Raw genomic sequence first — 18711 nt, 5'->3', positions numbered from 1 at the left:
TTTTCCCTGCTTGGCCAAGCTCAGACATCCGTGCCAGGCTGCCCACCCAAAAGAACATCTTCTTAGCCTGTTCAAGTAGCGTCCTTTGGAAACCAATCAGATCATGTCACTTCTCTGGCTCAAAATCCTAAGATGGCTTTATTTCACTCAGAGGAAAAGCCAGAGCCCGCACCATATGCTCCAAGCTTTGATCCAGTCAGGATCAGTCCCCCTTTCTGCTCCCATGCCCTTTGCCACTACACCCTCCTTGCTCACTCTGCTCTGCACACACACCAGGTTCTCCTGCTGGAGCACTTTTGTTCTTCCTCCGAGGATGATCTTCCTCCAAAGAACCTCTTGGCCAGCCGCCCACTGCATTCAAGTCTTTGCAGAAATCTCACATTTCAATGAGGCTTACCCTGACTCATCTATGTGATACTGCAAACTCTGCTTAGATCCATGCTTCTTTCCTTTAGTAAAAATGCATGAATGGACCTGTTTGGCAATGGAAGCTGACGCCCACAGGACATGGACCTGAAAGGAAGTGCGGAACCAGAGAGATCCGAGCTGTTCAGCCTAAGACAGTGAGAGGACTTTAAAGTTTGTATAGGTAGTTCCCCAGCAAAGGGGTGAAAACCCCGGAAACAGCAGAGGTATGAACAAGACCCCAACATGATCCAGGAAGATTTGAGAACGGAGATGTCTCACACTCGTGTGCAAATGTGCTTTGGGCATTGTAGCAATGCAGCTATGTTGTTTGGGGAGCAATTGGGTAGACTGGGAATGCAGTGGGAACAGCCCACAGAGGTGAAAGGTGTCAGTGAGAACATATGCACCCCCAGGAGGGTGGAAGGAGGGTGGCCTTCTCACAGCATATGAAAAGAGGGACAAAGCTGCTGAAACAGCTGTTAAAGAGGAGTCTGGAAACTTGAGGGACTCCTAGGATGCAAGATTCCTTCCAAAGTTTATCTCCCGGATCTGGTCCAAATGAGTATCTATTACATGCTCAGAGAAAGAGAGTTCACCATTCGAAGTGCTCCATCTGAAGCTGCCAGATGTGCTCTGGGAAAGAAGAGAGTCCTGGACAGACACAGGCATTCTTCTCAAATCGGGAGGCTAGTCAGTGTGCTGGGCAGAGCTTAGAACCATGAGGCCGAATACGACAGTCTATCATATAGCACGCATTTAAATAGTATTGTGTGTATATTACAACAGAGACACCACGGCATAGACTGCAACATTTTCGGAGTAAATCTAAAACAGGAATTTTGCACTTAAGGTAACCTGCTTTAGCCTGTGCCTTCACATCCTGGGAGTTGTTTATTCCCCTCTGCCCCTGGATCACTGCATTCTAAGACTCAGAAAAGCACCAACGGATGGTGAAAACACCATTGCTTCCCTCCCCATCATCACTCTTGTTGACCATGGGCAAATACCAACCTCGTCAGATTTCTCACTTACAAAATAAGGAGGTTGACTGGATGATTTTCAACAGGGGCTGCTTTTGGCTTTAGAAATACCCTGGTTCACTCTGCTAGTCTTCCCCCCTCTACTTTCTGACAGTTCTGAATTTTTAGTTTTTACTTCTGCTATCAATTGCTCAGTCTGTCCGTTTCCATTTAATTCCTTATACCTGAAAGGACTCTGACTGGTGCAGCTCATCTTTCTGAAACAGTGATAGACTGTTGGTCAGCCCAGAGGTGAGCTGCCCTCAGATTGGCTCCCACCGGGTACAATCAGCTACAGTCAGGAGCGCTAGGTTCCGTGTTAGGAAGCTTGGCTGCTGTCCCTGAGTGGGACTGTGGGGTAATCATGCTCCTTTGGAAGTGAATGTAATTGGCAGGAATCATTTTTAAAAAGTCAGATTTAACTCCAAACCTCTTCTGACTCATATCAATTCTATGACAAGTAAGACACCATGTGTCATACCCAGGCTCACTGCAATGATTGTTTTCGCATTTAGAACCATATTTCCTATATGTCAATGTGATTTATAACAGGCACTTATAAAAAGAAATTCCAGAATATGAACACAACATTACTAACAGTTTTTGGTTGTTGATTATTTTAGGCTGGAAAGAGACATGTTAGTTCTCTACCTGTGTCCTGTCATTGGATTCAGCAGGCACTGAAGGCCATTTCGGGACTGGGCACTGATCTAAGGGCTGGGATACAGCAGGGAACAAAAGGAACGAACTCCCGCTCACATGGAACTCACATTCCAGGGGAATCTAAATAAGCGTTTCTTCTTTCTTTCTTTCTTTCTTTCTTTCTTTCTTTCTTTCTTTCTTTCTTTCTTTCTTTCTTTCTTTTAAAAAAACTTTATGCAAAAGGAATTACACAACAAAAATGTATTCCCATATGATTTAATGTATATGTGGGATCTAAAGAACAAAATTAATGAAAAAAACAAAATAGAAACAGACTTAGATACAGAGAACAGGCTGCTTTGCCAGAGGGAAGGGGGGTGAGGGCTGGGTGAAAAGGTGAAGGGATTAAGAAGAACCAGTTGGTAGTCACAAAAAATGGCCAGGGGGATGTCAAGTACAGCATTGGGAATATAGGACTAATACTGTGATAACTGTGCTCATAAACTGTGACGCTCAGTCAGGAACCCCAGAGTAAGGGCCTTGGCTCTAGTTATAATTACTCTTCAGAATTCGCATCCCACAATATTGTGAGGTTCCTCATTATGTGAAAAATAGAGTAAATTAGGACCACTGGTCCATGCTCACTGGGACTGAAAAATGGACTCTCATTTTAGAAAGATACTTAATAATAAATATTGGGAATAAAAATGTATTTTTTTGAGTCACCGGAAAATTAAATAGTTTACATATTGAATTTTTCAAGTTTCCTACATAATGGAGGTTCAGCAGCAGAGAATCGCACAGTAGTGATATTGGCTTGATAAGAAGTTGATGAAAAATTGGCTTCCTTTGACCTGACAGAAAGGGATTTATCTATACAAATAAAAGGGTAATATGCTAATTAGACTGGGATACCTTCCAGGAGACCTTCCAGATGTCCTTCCAGACAAAGCCATAGTGGCAGGGCCGAGGCAGAGGCGGTTAGGGGTGATCAGGCCATGAGGGGAGGGCAGTTGGGGATGATCAGGCCGGCTGGGGGGACCAGTTGGAGGCAAGCAGGCCGGCGAGGGGGAACAATTGGCGATCAGGCTGGTAGGGGGGGAAGTTGAAGGTGAGCAGGCCGGCATGGGGGCAGATGGGGGTGAGCAGGCCAGCAGGCAGGTGAGTGGTTAGGAGCCAGCAGTCCTGCATTGCGAGAGGGATACCTGACTGCCGGTTAGGCCCACAGGGATTGGGCCTAAACTGGCAGTCAGACATAGTCCTAAAACAGCAGTTGGACATCCCCCAAGGGGTCCCAGGTTGGAGATGGTGCAGGCAGGACTGAGGGACACCACCCCTGTGTACGAATTTCGTGCACCAGGTCACTAGTCTATTATAAATGAATAAATAAAAAAAATGAATGTTCCTGTAATTTAGTACCTTGATTGCTAGAGTTAAATATCAAGCCTCAGTTTGTTCCCCTGTAAAGTGTGAGGACACACATCTACCTTCCTGGGAAATTGGAAAGCAAAGCTTTTTTTTTTTTTTTAAAGCCGGTGTGAAGTTTCTTGGCAAGGATGCCCAGCATAAGGGCATAATTGACTTTTGGCGTGCTGGTAAGTGTCTCTGTACTGCACTTTGCTTTCCTCTGATAGCAGCAGAATACTGTGAAAGATGTTCAAGGCCAAGGGAACATTTACAGATGAATTACCACCTGCCACGAACACAGAAAGAAATATTGATGTTAAACAGTCATTTGAGAACTCAAGCAGGGGGAAAGAGTGTGGAACCAATTGAGATCTGACGAGCCTAGCCAGGTCTCAGAAAGGCAAGGTTAAACCGTCCTGCAGAAAATAGCACAGGCCTGGAATGGCGTGGGAACCGCATTCAGGTGTCTGTTGAAATCCGTCATTGCCTATCTTTGTCGAGGAGTGCTGGGAGATGGGGAGGTGACATGTGAGATGAACTCTGGAGCGAATATTTCCCAGGCGGAAAGGAAAAGGAAAAGCTTAACTATCACGAAGGTGAGAAACAGAAGATAACATGTATAAGGTCAAAGAGAGACATCATTCTTTTTTTTTTTAAATTTAATTTTTATTGAATTTATTGGGGTGACATTGATTAATAAAATTATATAGGTGTACAATTCTACAATACATTATCTGTATATTGTGTTGAGTGTTTACTACCCCAAGTCAAGTCTCCTTCCATCACCATTTCTCCCCTCCCCCCATACTCTCTTCTGCTCCCGCTTCCCTCCAGTAATCACCATAATGTTGTCCGTGCCCATGAGGAAGAGAGACAGGAAGAATCAGTAGGAACAAAGATTATTTTAGGTCTTTTGGAACATAAACAGAAGCAAAGAGATTGTTGGGTGAACAGAGCAGAACTGAGTACCTTTGAGTATATATATATATATATATATATATATATATATATATATATAGGAATGGGGGTGGGGGAGAGATGGATATATCTGGTAGAATATAGGAGTAGAGGTAATATTAATAAAATTTAGGAGGAAAGAGAGAAAAATAAAGAATAGGGTAACCACACCTTGACTGACTCCCCATATGGCCTGTCTGCTCCTGAGACCGTGGTAGGCTGAAAAATAGTGGCCCCTCCGTTTGTGTGGATTTGTTATAGTGGCTGTAGAAAACTAATACAGAGGCTAAACAAAAGATCAGCAGTACAGAATCATATAACAGGGATTTCAATGATTACAAATAATGTCAGTCCCTTCGACATCAGAATAATCAAGCCATGTGAGTTTCCCAAAGTAGGAAGGTATATGAGAAAAAGATTTATCTTTTCAATAGAATTGCAGTTCAGAATAGTCAAGTAACTCCATTGATGAGGGCAAGCTCTTTTTAAAATAGGGAGGAAAAATTATAGAATCAGAAAATCACTAATTTTCAACCACTAAAGAAAAAAAATTGAGGCAGAATTATCAGGGGTTCTCAAAGTTAGGTGCTCACTGGGATCATTAGGGGCTTTGAAAAGTACTGGAGTCTCATCCCAACCACTACAGCTTCTGATAGTCTTGGTCTGGAATGAGTTCCGGGCATCAAGGTATTTAGACTCTCCCAAATGATTTCTAATGAGCAGTCTGGGTTACCAACCACTGCTATTGAAATATCGCTACACAGATTATTTTATTTTATTTTCCTAAGTTCACAGGGAGAAATGTACCTTACAATGGAGGAATCAGGCTGTTGCTAACTCAACTTAGTGATCAAATTTAGAATTACCAGACATGTGTACCTCTTGATGTGACATAACACACTCATATAATAATGAGTGTAAAATAGAATTTGTCCTTAACTATGTAAAATTCTATGTAAAATTAAAAAGTATAAGGATGCTAAGTGCTATGAAGGAAAGATACATGATGACAAGAGAGGGTCTATTGGGGCCAAAGCTGGACAAGGAGTCAGGACCACCGTTAGGACCTGGGTGACACATGCAACAATGAAATCCATGCAGTACTTCCTTCATTCCCTCCAGTGGCTCTAGCCCTCAAACTTCATTTCTGCCACATCCTCTCTCTAGCTCAAGCTGAGTTCACAGGGGAGTGGAAATTGTTTTATAGACATCATGCAAGTGCCCAGCCACTGCCTCCTTCACTGCTTCCTACCACAGCAACAGAGCTCAGAACCGCCTGCTTCTGTCAGAGTGCCGCTGCCTCCTGGAGGGCACGGTGATTAGACCCTCTGCCCCTGATAAGCCAGCTCTTGATTCATCACTATGGCTGTTTCCTCCCATGGGAAGTGTGGCTGGCTGGGAGCCGCAACTGGCCTTGGCATCAAGCTGTCCTGTGTTTGAATTCTTCCTCTGCCATTTAGCAGCCCTGTGACTATAGGCATCACATTCCCTCTCTGAGGTCCATTTTTCTCATCTATAAAAGGGGAACAATAAGACCTACTTTATAATGTAATTGTTATGAGGACCAAATACAACAATAAGTTCAAAGCGTGTAGGAAAAGACCTGCTTTCGGTCCTAGTCATCTTTCTGTCAGGCTGGTGGAGTGACCAACCATTGTGGTAGTCTGCACGTGTCCTCAGTAAGTATAGAAATGCCAGAGGCATGCATTGTATTTGAACCCTTCTCTATGAGGGCTTCTCCAGAGTCTAAAATCCAAATTGCTTGGATGAGGAGATAGTATCAGTGTCTGTGCACAGGATGCATCCTGTGAGCTCCACCTCACCCCTGAGCTCGGTGCCCTGCCAAGCCTGTGAGCCCTCCTTCTGACTGAATTTCTCCCATGCTTACAGCGCCTCATTCCACACCAGCTTCCTTCATTAACAATCACCTGTTGAGCACCTGCTAGCACTAGGGAAAGTGCTTGTACTCACACAGCTTACACTCCGTGGAGGCAAAAAATAATAAACTAAAAAATAAAATTCACATACAGTATAATTCCAGATAACTTTTGTGAAGAGAATAAAACACAGCAAGTAGATAGCGAGGAAGGATAGGAAAGGATTTTTGCTGTTGTGTTTTAGCTAGACTAGAGAAATTTTTCTCTGAGGAGACATTTGAGCTGAAGAGACTAAATGGAGAAGGGAGTCACACAAAGACTGGAGAGAACTTTCCAGATGGAGGCAACAGCTGGTGCAAAGGCCGAGGCTGGACTCAGCCTGGGAGGTTGGAAGGATTGAAAGGCCAGTGTGAATGGAGCTGAGTGGTGAGAGCTGAGGTCAGAGAAGGAGGCAGGGGTTAGATCAGGCAGAGCTGTGATAAGGAGCTGGATTTTATTCTATTGGAATGGAGAGCAAATGCCCTGATTCTCACCTTAGAAAAGATTGCTCTGACTGTTGTGCAGACAATAGGCCTAGAGGGTCAATGGTGGAGGCAGGCTGATCAGGTGGAGGTTATTAAATAGTTTAGGAGAGATGATGGTGGCTTGGATTAGGGTTATAGTGACAGACATGTGGGGACTGGCGGTATATGTGACATGCTTTAGACTTACTGATTGGAAATGGGTACAAGGGAAGGAGAAGAATTAAGAATGACCCCCCCCCCCCCCCGCACCCAGATTCTCAGCCTAAGCAACTGGTGACTGGTGGTGCAATTTCATTACATAGGCAAGTTTTGGGGGGAGAGTGGGTTTTAGGGGGAAAAAAAGAATTTTATTTTGGTCTTGTTAAGGTGGAAATGTTTATCAAACAACCAATTAGAAATATCAAGTAAACAAAAGTACAAGTTTGGAATAGGAAGATCCTGGCTTGAGTCATATATTTGAATCAGTAACCCATTAGATTAGATAGCAGTAAAGCCATGAGGAAGAATACAGATAGAGAAGAAAGAAGGGCCAAGGACAGGTACCTGGGGCACTCCAACATGTAGTGTGATCCCTGTGGCCTAGAATCCTCTTGACCTCCTAGGGTCCTTATCTAATGCTACCCTTCCTGGCCCAGCTCAAAGCCAGAGGACCTTCCTGTTTTTCCAAGTCAACCCTGATGTTACCTTTATCTCAACCCCAGCTACTCTTATGTTACAGAACAGAAAGAGTTTGTCCACCAGTACTAGCAGAGCCAAACAGCGGACACCTCGATTAGCAGTGGAGAAATACTGGTTATTTTCATATGAATGGTGCCATCCAAAAGGGGAAGCTAATGCTCAAAAGCCTGAACTCCCCAATGATATGTAGGTTATAGATTATTTAGAGGAAAATCACAAGACACCATAGGTTGGGGGCTCGGGGACATGGGAGCTGATTGGTCAAGGTGAGGTAAGGGCAGTGAATCATTTCTTCAAGTCTTGAGGACAGCTCCGAGGTTTTTACAATGTCCCTGTATCTGGTCTCAGGAAGTAGCCAGGGAGTCATTCCACCTAAGGACCCAGGAACGGAAACATAACTTCGGATGTTATCTTCAGCCGGCTGGAGGTCCGGACTCATGTTACCATTCGCCAGGTCTCAGCTACTGTCTTCTGTTGCTGGTTATTGTAGAAAAAGCCAATCTCTCCTCCCCCGCCCTGCCCCCCCTCCCCCATCCCCTTGATGATTTCCAGAGCTAGGACTTAAAACTAAATTTAATAAAGTTATAAGGACCCTCGGTTTCACATACAATCTGTCTCCTTCACTGAGTCACGGATGGTCTTGCTTGATTACTTTATCTCTTGGGTTTGTATTAGTCTTGTGGCCCCACCTAAATTGCTGCCTCCTGGAGGGCAGTGAACACATCTCCAAAACCTGACAGAGAACTGTTAAGTGCTCAGAAGTCCATGTTGATCTGGTGGGATAAGGCTGCTTGAATAATGCCCCATGAGGCAGTGTTGGCACTGCTGTGTGTGTGACCCCCTGTTTCCTGACACTCCCACCAGGGTGGTACCACCAGGCAGGGACAAACCCTTGCCTCTGCTAAGGAAGGGCAAATAAGCACTAGAAAATCTCCCAGCGAGGCAGGTGGGTGAAGCAAAGCCCGAGAAGTGAAATGGCTTTCTTGGTAAACAACCAAACAACACAACACACCATAAACCAAACCCAGCTCCATTAGAGGGGAAAAGACCTTCAGCAGTCACTCCAGGAACCCAACCACAAGAAAACCTGTTAGTTCAGCGGTTCTTAACCTGTGGGTCGTGACCCCTTGGGGGTCAAACGACCCTTTCACAGGGGTCGCCTAAGACCATCAGAAAACACATATATAATTACATATTGTTTTTGTGATTAATCACTATGCTTTAATTATGTTCAATTTGTAACAATGAACATACATCCTGCATATCAGATATTTACATGACGATTCATAACAGTAGCAAAATTACAGTTATGAAGTAGCAACGACAATAATTTTATGGTTGGGGGTCACCACAACATGAGTAACTGTATTAAAGGGTCGTGGCATCAGGAAGGTTGAGAACCACTGTGTTAGTTGAATGAGGCAAGCCAATTTGTGAACTAGGTAGAGTTAGTCCCTATTACGTCGCTAGGACACTGACATTGCTGGAAAGGTGCTGGCAGAGCCTTTTCTCTGTGCTTCCCTTTCCTGCTTGAATGTTACAAGTTGCCTGCAGCTTAAAGAGCGGTTGGATCATTAGCTGCGGCCAGAATTCTGACTCCTTGCGACCTTCTCAAAGCCTGAGTGGTTCTGATCAGCAGCACAAAAGACAAAGAAGCTCGAAAAAAGGGAGGACAGTGAGGGAGGGAGGAGAATGGGAGGGAAGCCACGCATTGAAGCCGGGGACACAAAGGAAACCCACAGCAGCAGATGTCAGAGAGGGGCACGAAGAAGATGCGATGAATGGGAGGGAGTTGAAACCATCAGAAACAAAGAAAAGATAAGGTTATTGGAAAAGGAACAGAAAAGCACAACATGAAACTTGGATCAGAGAAGAGAGAAAGAAACTAAAAACAGAAAAAGCAGGTGAAGTGTGGATTTGTGGGAAAATTATATTAAAACTGAAAAAATAATAGCTCTTTTTAGGGAATACTTTGGAATATTTTAGTTCCTTTGGAATACTTGGTGAAGAATGACAACATTAGAGTTAAGACAGTATTAATTATGTTTAGTGGTATAGCACATGGTTGGATTATTTGGAAAATTAGAAAAATTAAATAAATCATAATTCATATAATTCATGAAAGTCACAAGGATGGAATTGTTTTCAATTACTATAATTAATATACAGGGTTGGGCAAAAAACTAGGTTTATAGTTCCGAGAAAGTTAAACAGTTTATTCTTATATTATTACTTATTACTTATTGTATTATTTTCCATTCAAGTTATTACTTTGGTCTTTGCTGGCACAGGTAAAATTCAGAAAGGTATCATACAAATTTTAGATATAAAATAATCTGATTAAAAATGGGCTAAGGAGTTCCACAGACATTTCTCGAAAGAAGACATAGAAACAGCCAACAAAATGTTCAAGGTCATCAGGGAAATGTGAGTAAAACCTCACATTTGTCTGACTGGCTAGTACAAACACCAACCCAACAAACACACACATAAGTGTTGGCAAAGATGTGGAGAAATCAGAACTCTTGCACTCTCTTGGTAGGAATGCAACATGGTGTAGTCTGTGGAAAACAGGGTGAAAGTTCCTCAAAAAACTAAAAATGGAACTACCATGTGATCCAGCAATTCCACTTCTGGGTATTTATCCTGAACAATTGAAATCAGGATATTGAAAAGAAATTAGCACTCCCACATTCATTGCAGTGCTATTCACAGGTAAAATGCCATCAACAGGTGAAAAATGTGTCTACATACAATAGAATACTACTCAGCCTTTAAAAAGATGGAAAATTGGCAACACAAAACAAAATGGATAAACCTTGAATGCATGATGCTAAGTGAAATAAGCTAGTCACAGAAGGACAAATACTACATAATCCCAATTATATGAGGTACCTAAAATAGTCAAATTCATAGAACCAAAGAGTGCAGTCGTGGTTGCCAGGGCCTGAGGAGGGGAGGGAATGGGAAGTTGCCCATCAATGAGCATAACATTTCAGTTGAGGAAGATGAACAAGTTCTGGAATCAGCTGTACAACCAGGTACCTTACCAAGGCAGGCTGCCCCCAAACATCCACTAGGACATATTGATGACTCCCAATTACAGTTTTCTGACAAGCAGCTGGTTCAAGACCTCTCTTGTCTCCTTGAATGCAGGAAATAAATCTCCCTGGTGAAAGGTGCCCTCCTTGCTCCCTGGGTGGGATGTGGGGATTGGGGGAGGTGGTGATGGTGAGAGAGACACCCTTATTGATAAAGCTAAGAATCCAGGGCCAAGAAGGCTTTATCAGCAAACCTTGTTACTTCTGTACTAATTTACTACCCAAGCTCACACTTTACCTGGAATTCTCACGAAAGAGTAACCAAAACTTAAGTTTCTTTGTCCTGTCAAATCTTCACAAATTTATTCATTTTTTTGTCTGAAAGTATAAAAAGCCAATTGGTTCATCATTTCTCTGAGTGACATTTATGATCTCCCGTGTACACATGTCAAATTGTTTTTTCTCCTGTTAATCTGTTCTTGTGTCAATTTCATTGTTAATCCAGCCATAAGAACTAAAAAAAATGGGAATTACCTTTGGCAGGAGGCGTATTTCCCCCTCCCCACAAACTATAGTCCATAATACGGTATTATCACCTTGAAAATTTGTTTAGAGGGTATCTCATGTTGTGTTCTTACCACAATAAATTACAGTTTTAAAAAAGGGCAAAGATCAGTGTATTGCTACAAACCTTTAGATTGATGCTACTTTTTAAAATAAATCAAGAGATCCAAATATATTTAATAAATAAAGCAAAAAATTATTTATAAACTGCAAAATATATTAGATCTGAGATTTAGTGTGCTTAGCTACAAAATATCTGCCAATCCCCTGACACCAATAAGCTCAGTAGCTTGTTCAGGGCCACTTGTAGACCCCATGATACACTTTTAGGTGCTGTGTCAGGTCTATTGTAGGGTCTGAGTATCATCACCCTAAATATAAAGAAAACTGGCCATGGTGTTGGACTTGCTTAGGAAACCACAAGTTCCTGGGGCGGGGGGGGGCCGGGGGAAAGTTGGTTATAGGTCTTGTGAGTGACTCATAATCTCTGGAACCAACTTGTTCCCTCAGTAGCTCGGGGCTGGGTTTTGGCTGAGAACAATGAGAGACCTACAGTTAATGTGGGCTTCCCAGAAACGCCTCAACAATGTTGCCCGTTACCATAGCTATTTGCTAGGAGAAAAGTTTTTGGTAGAAAAACTTACATATTCCCGTCTCAGAATTTGGGGAGCAGAGCATCCATGATAGAGAAAATAATATGGGCAAATACAAGATCCAACAGAATAGACCCAATGGAAGGCTTGTGTTGCATCCCTCCTTTTAGTCCCAGATGGACATGACACTACAAAAAGGTGAAGGGATTTGCTCAAGGTTGCAGTCAATGAGAGATGAAGCATCATTCTTTTCCCCACAAAACTGCATTCTTTATGTACAACCAGAAATATTTCATGCCCTCACAGGACAAAAACAGACCAATAAGATAATGACCCCAAACCTAACCCTTGACCCTTGGCAGGTGGCCACTCTATATGCACTTTACTTACAACTTATCTTTTCAGTCTGGCCTCTGCTCCTGCTCCCGGGGCAGTAGGCAGTGAATGGGACACTCCCTGTAGAGAATGACCAGCAGGCTTTTCATCAGAGCACAGGGAAGCTGTGTTTGAAACGACTCTACACTTGTCTTAATAGGCACGACCCTTACTCTTGGGACGCATTTTTCACTGCCACGTCTGCCTTGTAGTCTGAATGAAGACAGTGATTCATTTGAGTTTTTCACATTCTCTCTTTCATTACTAGGAGAACCCTGAGGCCATTTATAGTTTGGACGTTGGCCCCTCTCACCCATTATTTATAAAAAAGCATGAACACTCTCCCTGTTCATAGGGGGGCCTGGTTCACTTTCACCCCATTTCCTTTTGTTCACAATGTCAGTATTTTTGTCTTCTCGCCTCACATAGATTATTTTTACATATCTGGTGAAATGGAAGTTCAAAAAGACCTTTGAGAGCCCTTGTCACGCTATGGCTTGTTAAATCACATAGCTTTGTCCTTTGTCTACCCACTTCTCATGTGTCCTAACGTGTTTTCCTTTGGTGAGTACAATTACAGGGAGTATATTTTGGCTCAGCCTAAGACAGCCAATAGCAGTTACGGGTGCCTGAAAAATAAATAGGGCTGCCTCCAGAAGTAGTGAGCGTCTTGGCCTTTGAGGGAGGTAGTCTATGCATTGGCCAATGGCCATATGTCAGAGATAACGTTAGAGAGAATTCAGGCCTCAGATGAGGAGTGGCTCAACAGGGGCAAACATTTGGGTAAGAAAAGAAAAGACAAGTAAGACTGTCTTGCAGGGTTAGATGAGAATATTCCTTATGTTCCTTTCAACCTTATATTATATCTAGATGCATGGATAGAGACCTCTAAGAAAAGTCTTAGTTGAAGCTTGTTTCTTAGAACTATTAACCCAAAGTGGTTTTTAGAGATCATTTTTGTGGAGCCTATTTTTTTCCCTAAAGAAGCAGAAAATGAGGCTCCATTTTTTTCTTCCTTTTTTCCAAGACCACTGTGAAAGAAAACAAATTTGGGTTTTTTTTTTTTCCTCAGCTGGAATCTATTTGTGCTATTTTGGGGACAAAAGACTCTCAATTACTTTCTCCGACGTTGGGACTTTTCCAGTTTAGCACATGACCTCTTCTTAATTGGTGGTTAATGTGGGGTGACTATCCATATATCATTCAGACCAAGGCACTTTTAAGTTCCAGCCTGTTCCCCAAGCCTAGCCACAGTTCCTCTTTGTGTCATGTGTTCAACAAATGAAAAGCTAATTGCAAACCTTAACTTCCTCTAGAACAGAGGGCTAGAAAGGGTGCACTTACTAATATGTAGTTTCAGATGCATGTGGTGTTAAAAACCTTAGTCCAGTCGCTATACAACAGGGCTTTAGAATGGAAGAAGAACATGTGGCGGTATGGATTTATCTTTCCACTAAACACTTATTTGTTTTGAAATTATTTTACACTTAAACAGAAAATGTGCAAGTCAAGTACAAGGAACTCTAACATCCCCCAGATCCAGATTTCTCAACACTTAACATCTCATTGCATTGGCCCATCTCTCTGACTCTTTGTGTGTCTTTCTCCCAATCGTGTGATGTGGAAAGAGGCATGGAAAGTCCATTCTTCTTATTAAAACCATCTACCAACAGGAAGACTTGAGAAACGATCCAATAAGAAAGGCAGGAAATTGGGGAACAAAAATATGTTTGTAAGCAACCTCTATATGTTGGGCATTGCGCTGCCGGCTTTAAGTTGTTGGAAGAATCCACTGAAGTGGGTATTATTCCTGCCTTACAGATGAGGGAATGGGCTCAGAGATGATAAGCAACATGCCCTGGGTCACAGGACCAGGGCATTGGCTGTGCTTCAGTGTACCATGTTAAAGCTTCTCTTTCCACCACAGCACACCTTGTCATTGCAGAGTGTTCGCCTGGGAATGAAATTGGGCAAGCCACTTTATTTCACAGGAATTCAGCTCCCTCAACTGCAACACGAGGAAAGTCAGACTAAATGAATCTGAAGATTCCTTTCAGCTCTAAAGTCTGAATAATGTAAATAAATGTAATGTTTTTCTGGCTCACTGACAAAGTTTCTCAAACATGTTATTGTTCATCAAAATAGGAGAAATGGAACTTAGAGCATGTTTAAATAGCAAAATAGTTATTTCCTCCTGTCTCTTGGGTTTCTACTTGGTAGCCTTTTTAAAGCTTCTATGGGTCCTTGACCTTTTGCTACTGGTCACTGTGCCTGGAGCTTCCGGTGTGGGGATAATTCTGAAGGATAGGGATTGAGTGTGCCTCTGATGGTTACGTTGAAGGACTCTACTTTTTCTCATGGGCATGGTTTTGACCTCACTCTTGGTAGCCTAGAAATCACCCTGTTTATACAAGTTTTCTTGGGTAATCCAATCCATCTGCAGACAGTTCTAAATAATTTTGAAAACACCCTTCTAAATATTTGACTGTCTTTCTGAAACTGGAGTATGCATACCCCCAGGTTTATGCAATGGTGCCCCAAAGGCTTCCAAACAAGCCATAGTATAAATGCAAATTAAAGGCCCCATACATTTTTAATCTAAAACTCAAGAACCCCCAACAATCTTACCATTTCTATGGGTTCTTTTGTTTTGCCCCACCACCCACCCTCCCCCCCGGGATCTGGAGTGGACATTCTCTCTGTTCTAGCATTAGGAATACTGGGGTGTGAACGTTTGAGATACAGTCATATTTAAAGAGTATAACATAGTGCCTAGTATACAGTATTTTCTCAAAAGTAGAGCTATTATTGTTACTATAGTTATATAAACTAAATTTTCTTCTTATACAATATCCTAACCCAGCTTTACCTTTTTCCATGTTTTTCTTTTTTTTTTTTTTTTTTTTTTTTGTGTGTGTTTTTTTACAATAGGAATTCTTTCAGCATTTGACTCCCAGTGAAGGCAGATCCAAGCTCCTCTCATTTATTCGGCATTTATCTCTTGGTTCTGAACCTCACTGGTTCCAAGTCTAATTCTTGGGAAGACTGACTCTAAAGTCACCAATATGTGACAAATGTGTAATGGCAGCTAACCAATCCCTCTTGAGACCTTTTTCTCCTGACTAAATATTCTTAGTTCCTTCAACATTTCTTTATATGGTTTTATCAGAATGATTCTCTGTCTCCCCCCACCCCCACCTCAAAAGGTACTCTGATTTATCTATATTTCTCTCAAAGAACTGATGCAATAGTACTGTAACTTCTTATTCATGTGTATGCTTTCTGATTAGCCTCAAGGCTGATAGAAGTCATCTCCATCTTACTGAACTTGTTCACTAGCACCAATTGGGAAGTGTGACAGTTAAAGTTATTTGGCTGCTCAGCATTCATTACCTCCCTCCCTTCCTCCCTCTCTCTTCCTCCTGGAGGTCTTGTGCTGACTTGAGTGTTCATTGATTCTTGGGGTTAGGGCTATGTCTCTGAGGGATATATATATATATATATATATATATATATATATATATATATAGCAGGGGTGAGAGAGAGAGAGAGAGAGAGAGAGAGAGAGAGAGAGATGATGTGCAGAGATAGGATTTTAAACTAAATTTAATCAAAGTCTTAAGGACCCTCAGCTTCAGATTTGAAACTAGTTGTTCCTTCCCTAGAATTTAATATTACAGAGAAATTTTAATAAATTGTAGTTCATCTTCTTCTTAAGAATTGGAAGGATTACTTTGCAAATTGGGTCTTTCTTTGGGTCACTCTCAGCATGTGGCTTAGCTCATTCATTTTTCAATTAATCTACATTAACTTTCTTTGGACTTATCCACCAAATTGTAGGTGCTCCTTTTTTAATGAATAGTAATTATTTTTTTGGTAAATACATGGTTTTAGTAGCAATAATACAGTCTCCTGAATAGGAGACAATAATTAAATGAAAATAATAATAATCAGAAAATCTGTGGCCATTAGGGTTGTCATGTAGAAATTCAAAATCATTCTGAGGCCAAATCTCAAAGAAGTATGTCCTCTTATTAGGCCATGTGGAATAGGTCCACAGTACCTGGAATTGTAGAATTCTGTAAGTTGTTACTTTCTAACCAAATATGATCTGTTGGCACATAATATGACTTTTAAAGAAATCTGATGGGCTATATAGATAAGGATTTTGTCTCTTTCCAAACCATTTAATCTTTTACAAATATTTGATTTTGGATCACTTGGGCTTTTTGCAATGACAATGTCACATCTTTGGACACTCTAAAAATGTTGACTAAGATTTTCTGCAAAGAATTTTGATTCTGAATTTTGATTTCAGGCTCCATTAATGGTCCAGAACACATAATAGACAATGTTACCAACGTATTCAAAAGCACATACATCCTATTGACTAGAATAGCCAATAGTTGAAAGGTTTTTCCCAGAACACCATGAAGCAGAGTTCTGTGTAGACTCTGCCACCATTGGCCATAATTCTGTTCTACAATACTAGTGCATTCAGTTTTGAGGGTAGTTGCAGGGCTTACAGAAAAAAGCATCCAAAGCATGTGTCAAAGCATATATCGGTGACTTCTGGCTTCAGGGTTTCTCTGGCCCCAAAGAAGCCCAGGAGGCTCTCACCCAGGACTCTCTGGCTCTGGCTCTCAGACGAGGCGCTACTTTTTTGAGGCCTGTCACTCACATGCTCTACCTACAATAGTGCTAAGGGTGGGTATTTGCCTGAGGGAAAGGAGAGTAAATGCAGCCAGTAGGGAGTTTGCAACCCTGATTATCCCTGGGCCCCCTGAAGGCTGGCTGATGGCCTGCAGAGCAATCAAGTATTGTGATTGGCCTCCCTTCATGCTCTTAGCATCCCAGACCTCACCTCCTACTCACTTACTGACACAATTTATTTTGTAAATATCTCTGGAAAAGTATTATCTCTCTGACTTCCCTGTGCCCTTGAGGGTGCTACTGGGTATCTCCCTCCATCCATCAGGAATGAATACCCAAATCTTAAATATGGTGGGAAGATAAATCTATTTCAAACAATAATATGTTATAATACAAGAGCAAATATAAAATATTTTTGGGTTATCTTTGCTATTGCATTTATTGTTAGCACAGACAATGAGTTGACCCTAACAATGTTGACTTGTGCATTATATCAATAACTAGAGGCCCAGTGCACAGATTCGTGCACTGGTGGGGTCCCTTGACCTGGCCTGTAGGGATTGGGCCAAAACCAGCTTTTCAACATCCCCCAAGGGGTCCTGTATTGTGAGAAGGCGCAGGCCAGGCATGATCGGGGCTGGGAAGGGACCATGGGAGGTTGGCTGGCCAGGGAGGGACTGCTGGACCCCAGCAGCAAGCTAGCCTACTGGTTGGAGCGTCTGCCCCCCAGTGGTCAGTGCGTGTCATAGCGACTGGTCAAATGGTCAAACGAATGGTTGGACACTTAGCATACTAGGCTTTTTTATACAAGATTCCTCACTCCCTGATCCTTCACTAACTCCCTTGCTGAAACGATTTCATGTACCAGCAGTCACATTTCACCTGCTTTCAACTTGGCACTTTAGCTGTCTTCTTGAGTGTTATTCAACCATTGCTACCAAATGACATGTAGATTTTGAATTATATATTTACATTATCTTTTTAAAGCATTAAATAAAAAATGTAAATCAAATTTATTGGGGTAACATTGGATGATAATCCTATATAATTGAAGCCTAATATGATAAGTATCCAGTCAACTGGTAGGCTGTTCAACCAATCAAAGTCTAATATGCTAATGATATGCTAAGGCTGCTCAACCACTTGCTATTATGTGCACTGACAGCCAGGGGGCAGATGCTCTGACCGGTAGGTTAGCTTGCTGCTGGGGTCTGGCCAATTAGGACTGAGTGAGATGGGCCAGACATGCCCTGGAGCCTTCCCACAATCCCTCCTTGGCTGGCAAACCTCCCACATCCTTCCCCTGCCCTGATCGTGTACCGGTGGGGACCCTCGGCCTGGCCTGCACCCTCTCGCAATCTGGGACCCCTCAGGGGATGTCAGGGAGCCAGTTTCAGCCCAATCCCCACAGGCCAGGCCAAGGGACCCCACTGGTGCATGAATTTGTGCACCGAGCCACTAGTATTATATAAATTTCAAGTGTGCACTTTATAATACATTATCTATATATTGCATTGTGTGCTCACCACAGTCTACTTCTGTCACGATTTATTTGACCCATTTAATCTCTTCTTCCACCCCCACCCACATTTTTTTCTATAAAAATGTGTGCATTCTAATTTATCTTTAAGGAATTAGGAGTGGTGTCTTAGTTTAGAACATTTCAGTTCTTTCTGACATTTAGTAAGCTGTTAGAGAAAACTGATGACTTTAGCTTACAGTCTTCAAGTTACATCAGTTATTTAGTGAATTGAATGAGCATACATTAAGCTTATTTTTAGAATGTTCCTTCTTATAAATGTATTATGTATATCATAGAGACATAGCAGCCCCACTAGTGTGGTAAGTGAACTTGCCACATATCATTCTCTTTGCATGGTAAGGTCTAACAGAAACTTAGAGCAGGAAGTAAGGACCACTGAAGAAAACTTCAAGTGATTCAAGCAGCAGTATTTATAAACCTCTGAGTCAGT

The 18711-nt window shown here is 42.1% G+C and overlaps 1 pseudogene; it reads right to left on the bottom strand.

Annotated features, from left to right (window-relative positions):
* Window positions 1–15950: 15950 nt before the first annotated feature.
* LOC118664127 lies at window positions 15951–16632 on the bottom strand (annotated as a pseudogene).
* Window positions 16633–18711: the final 2079 nt, after the last annotated feature.

The sequence above is a fragment of the Myotis myotis genome, unplaced genomic scaffold (assembly GCF_014108235.1).
Source record: "Myotis myotis isolate mMyoMyo1 unplaced genomic scaffold, mMyoMyo1.p scaffold_m19_p_10, whole genome shotgun sequence".
In the NCBI taxonomy this organism is placed as follows: Eukaryota; Metazoa; Chordata; class Mammalia; order Chiroptera; family Vespertilionidae; genus Myotis; species Myotis myotis.
The sequence above is the reverse complement of the archived record's forward strand: the minus strand, read 5'-3'. Positions and strand labels throughout refer to the sequence as shown.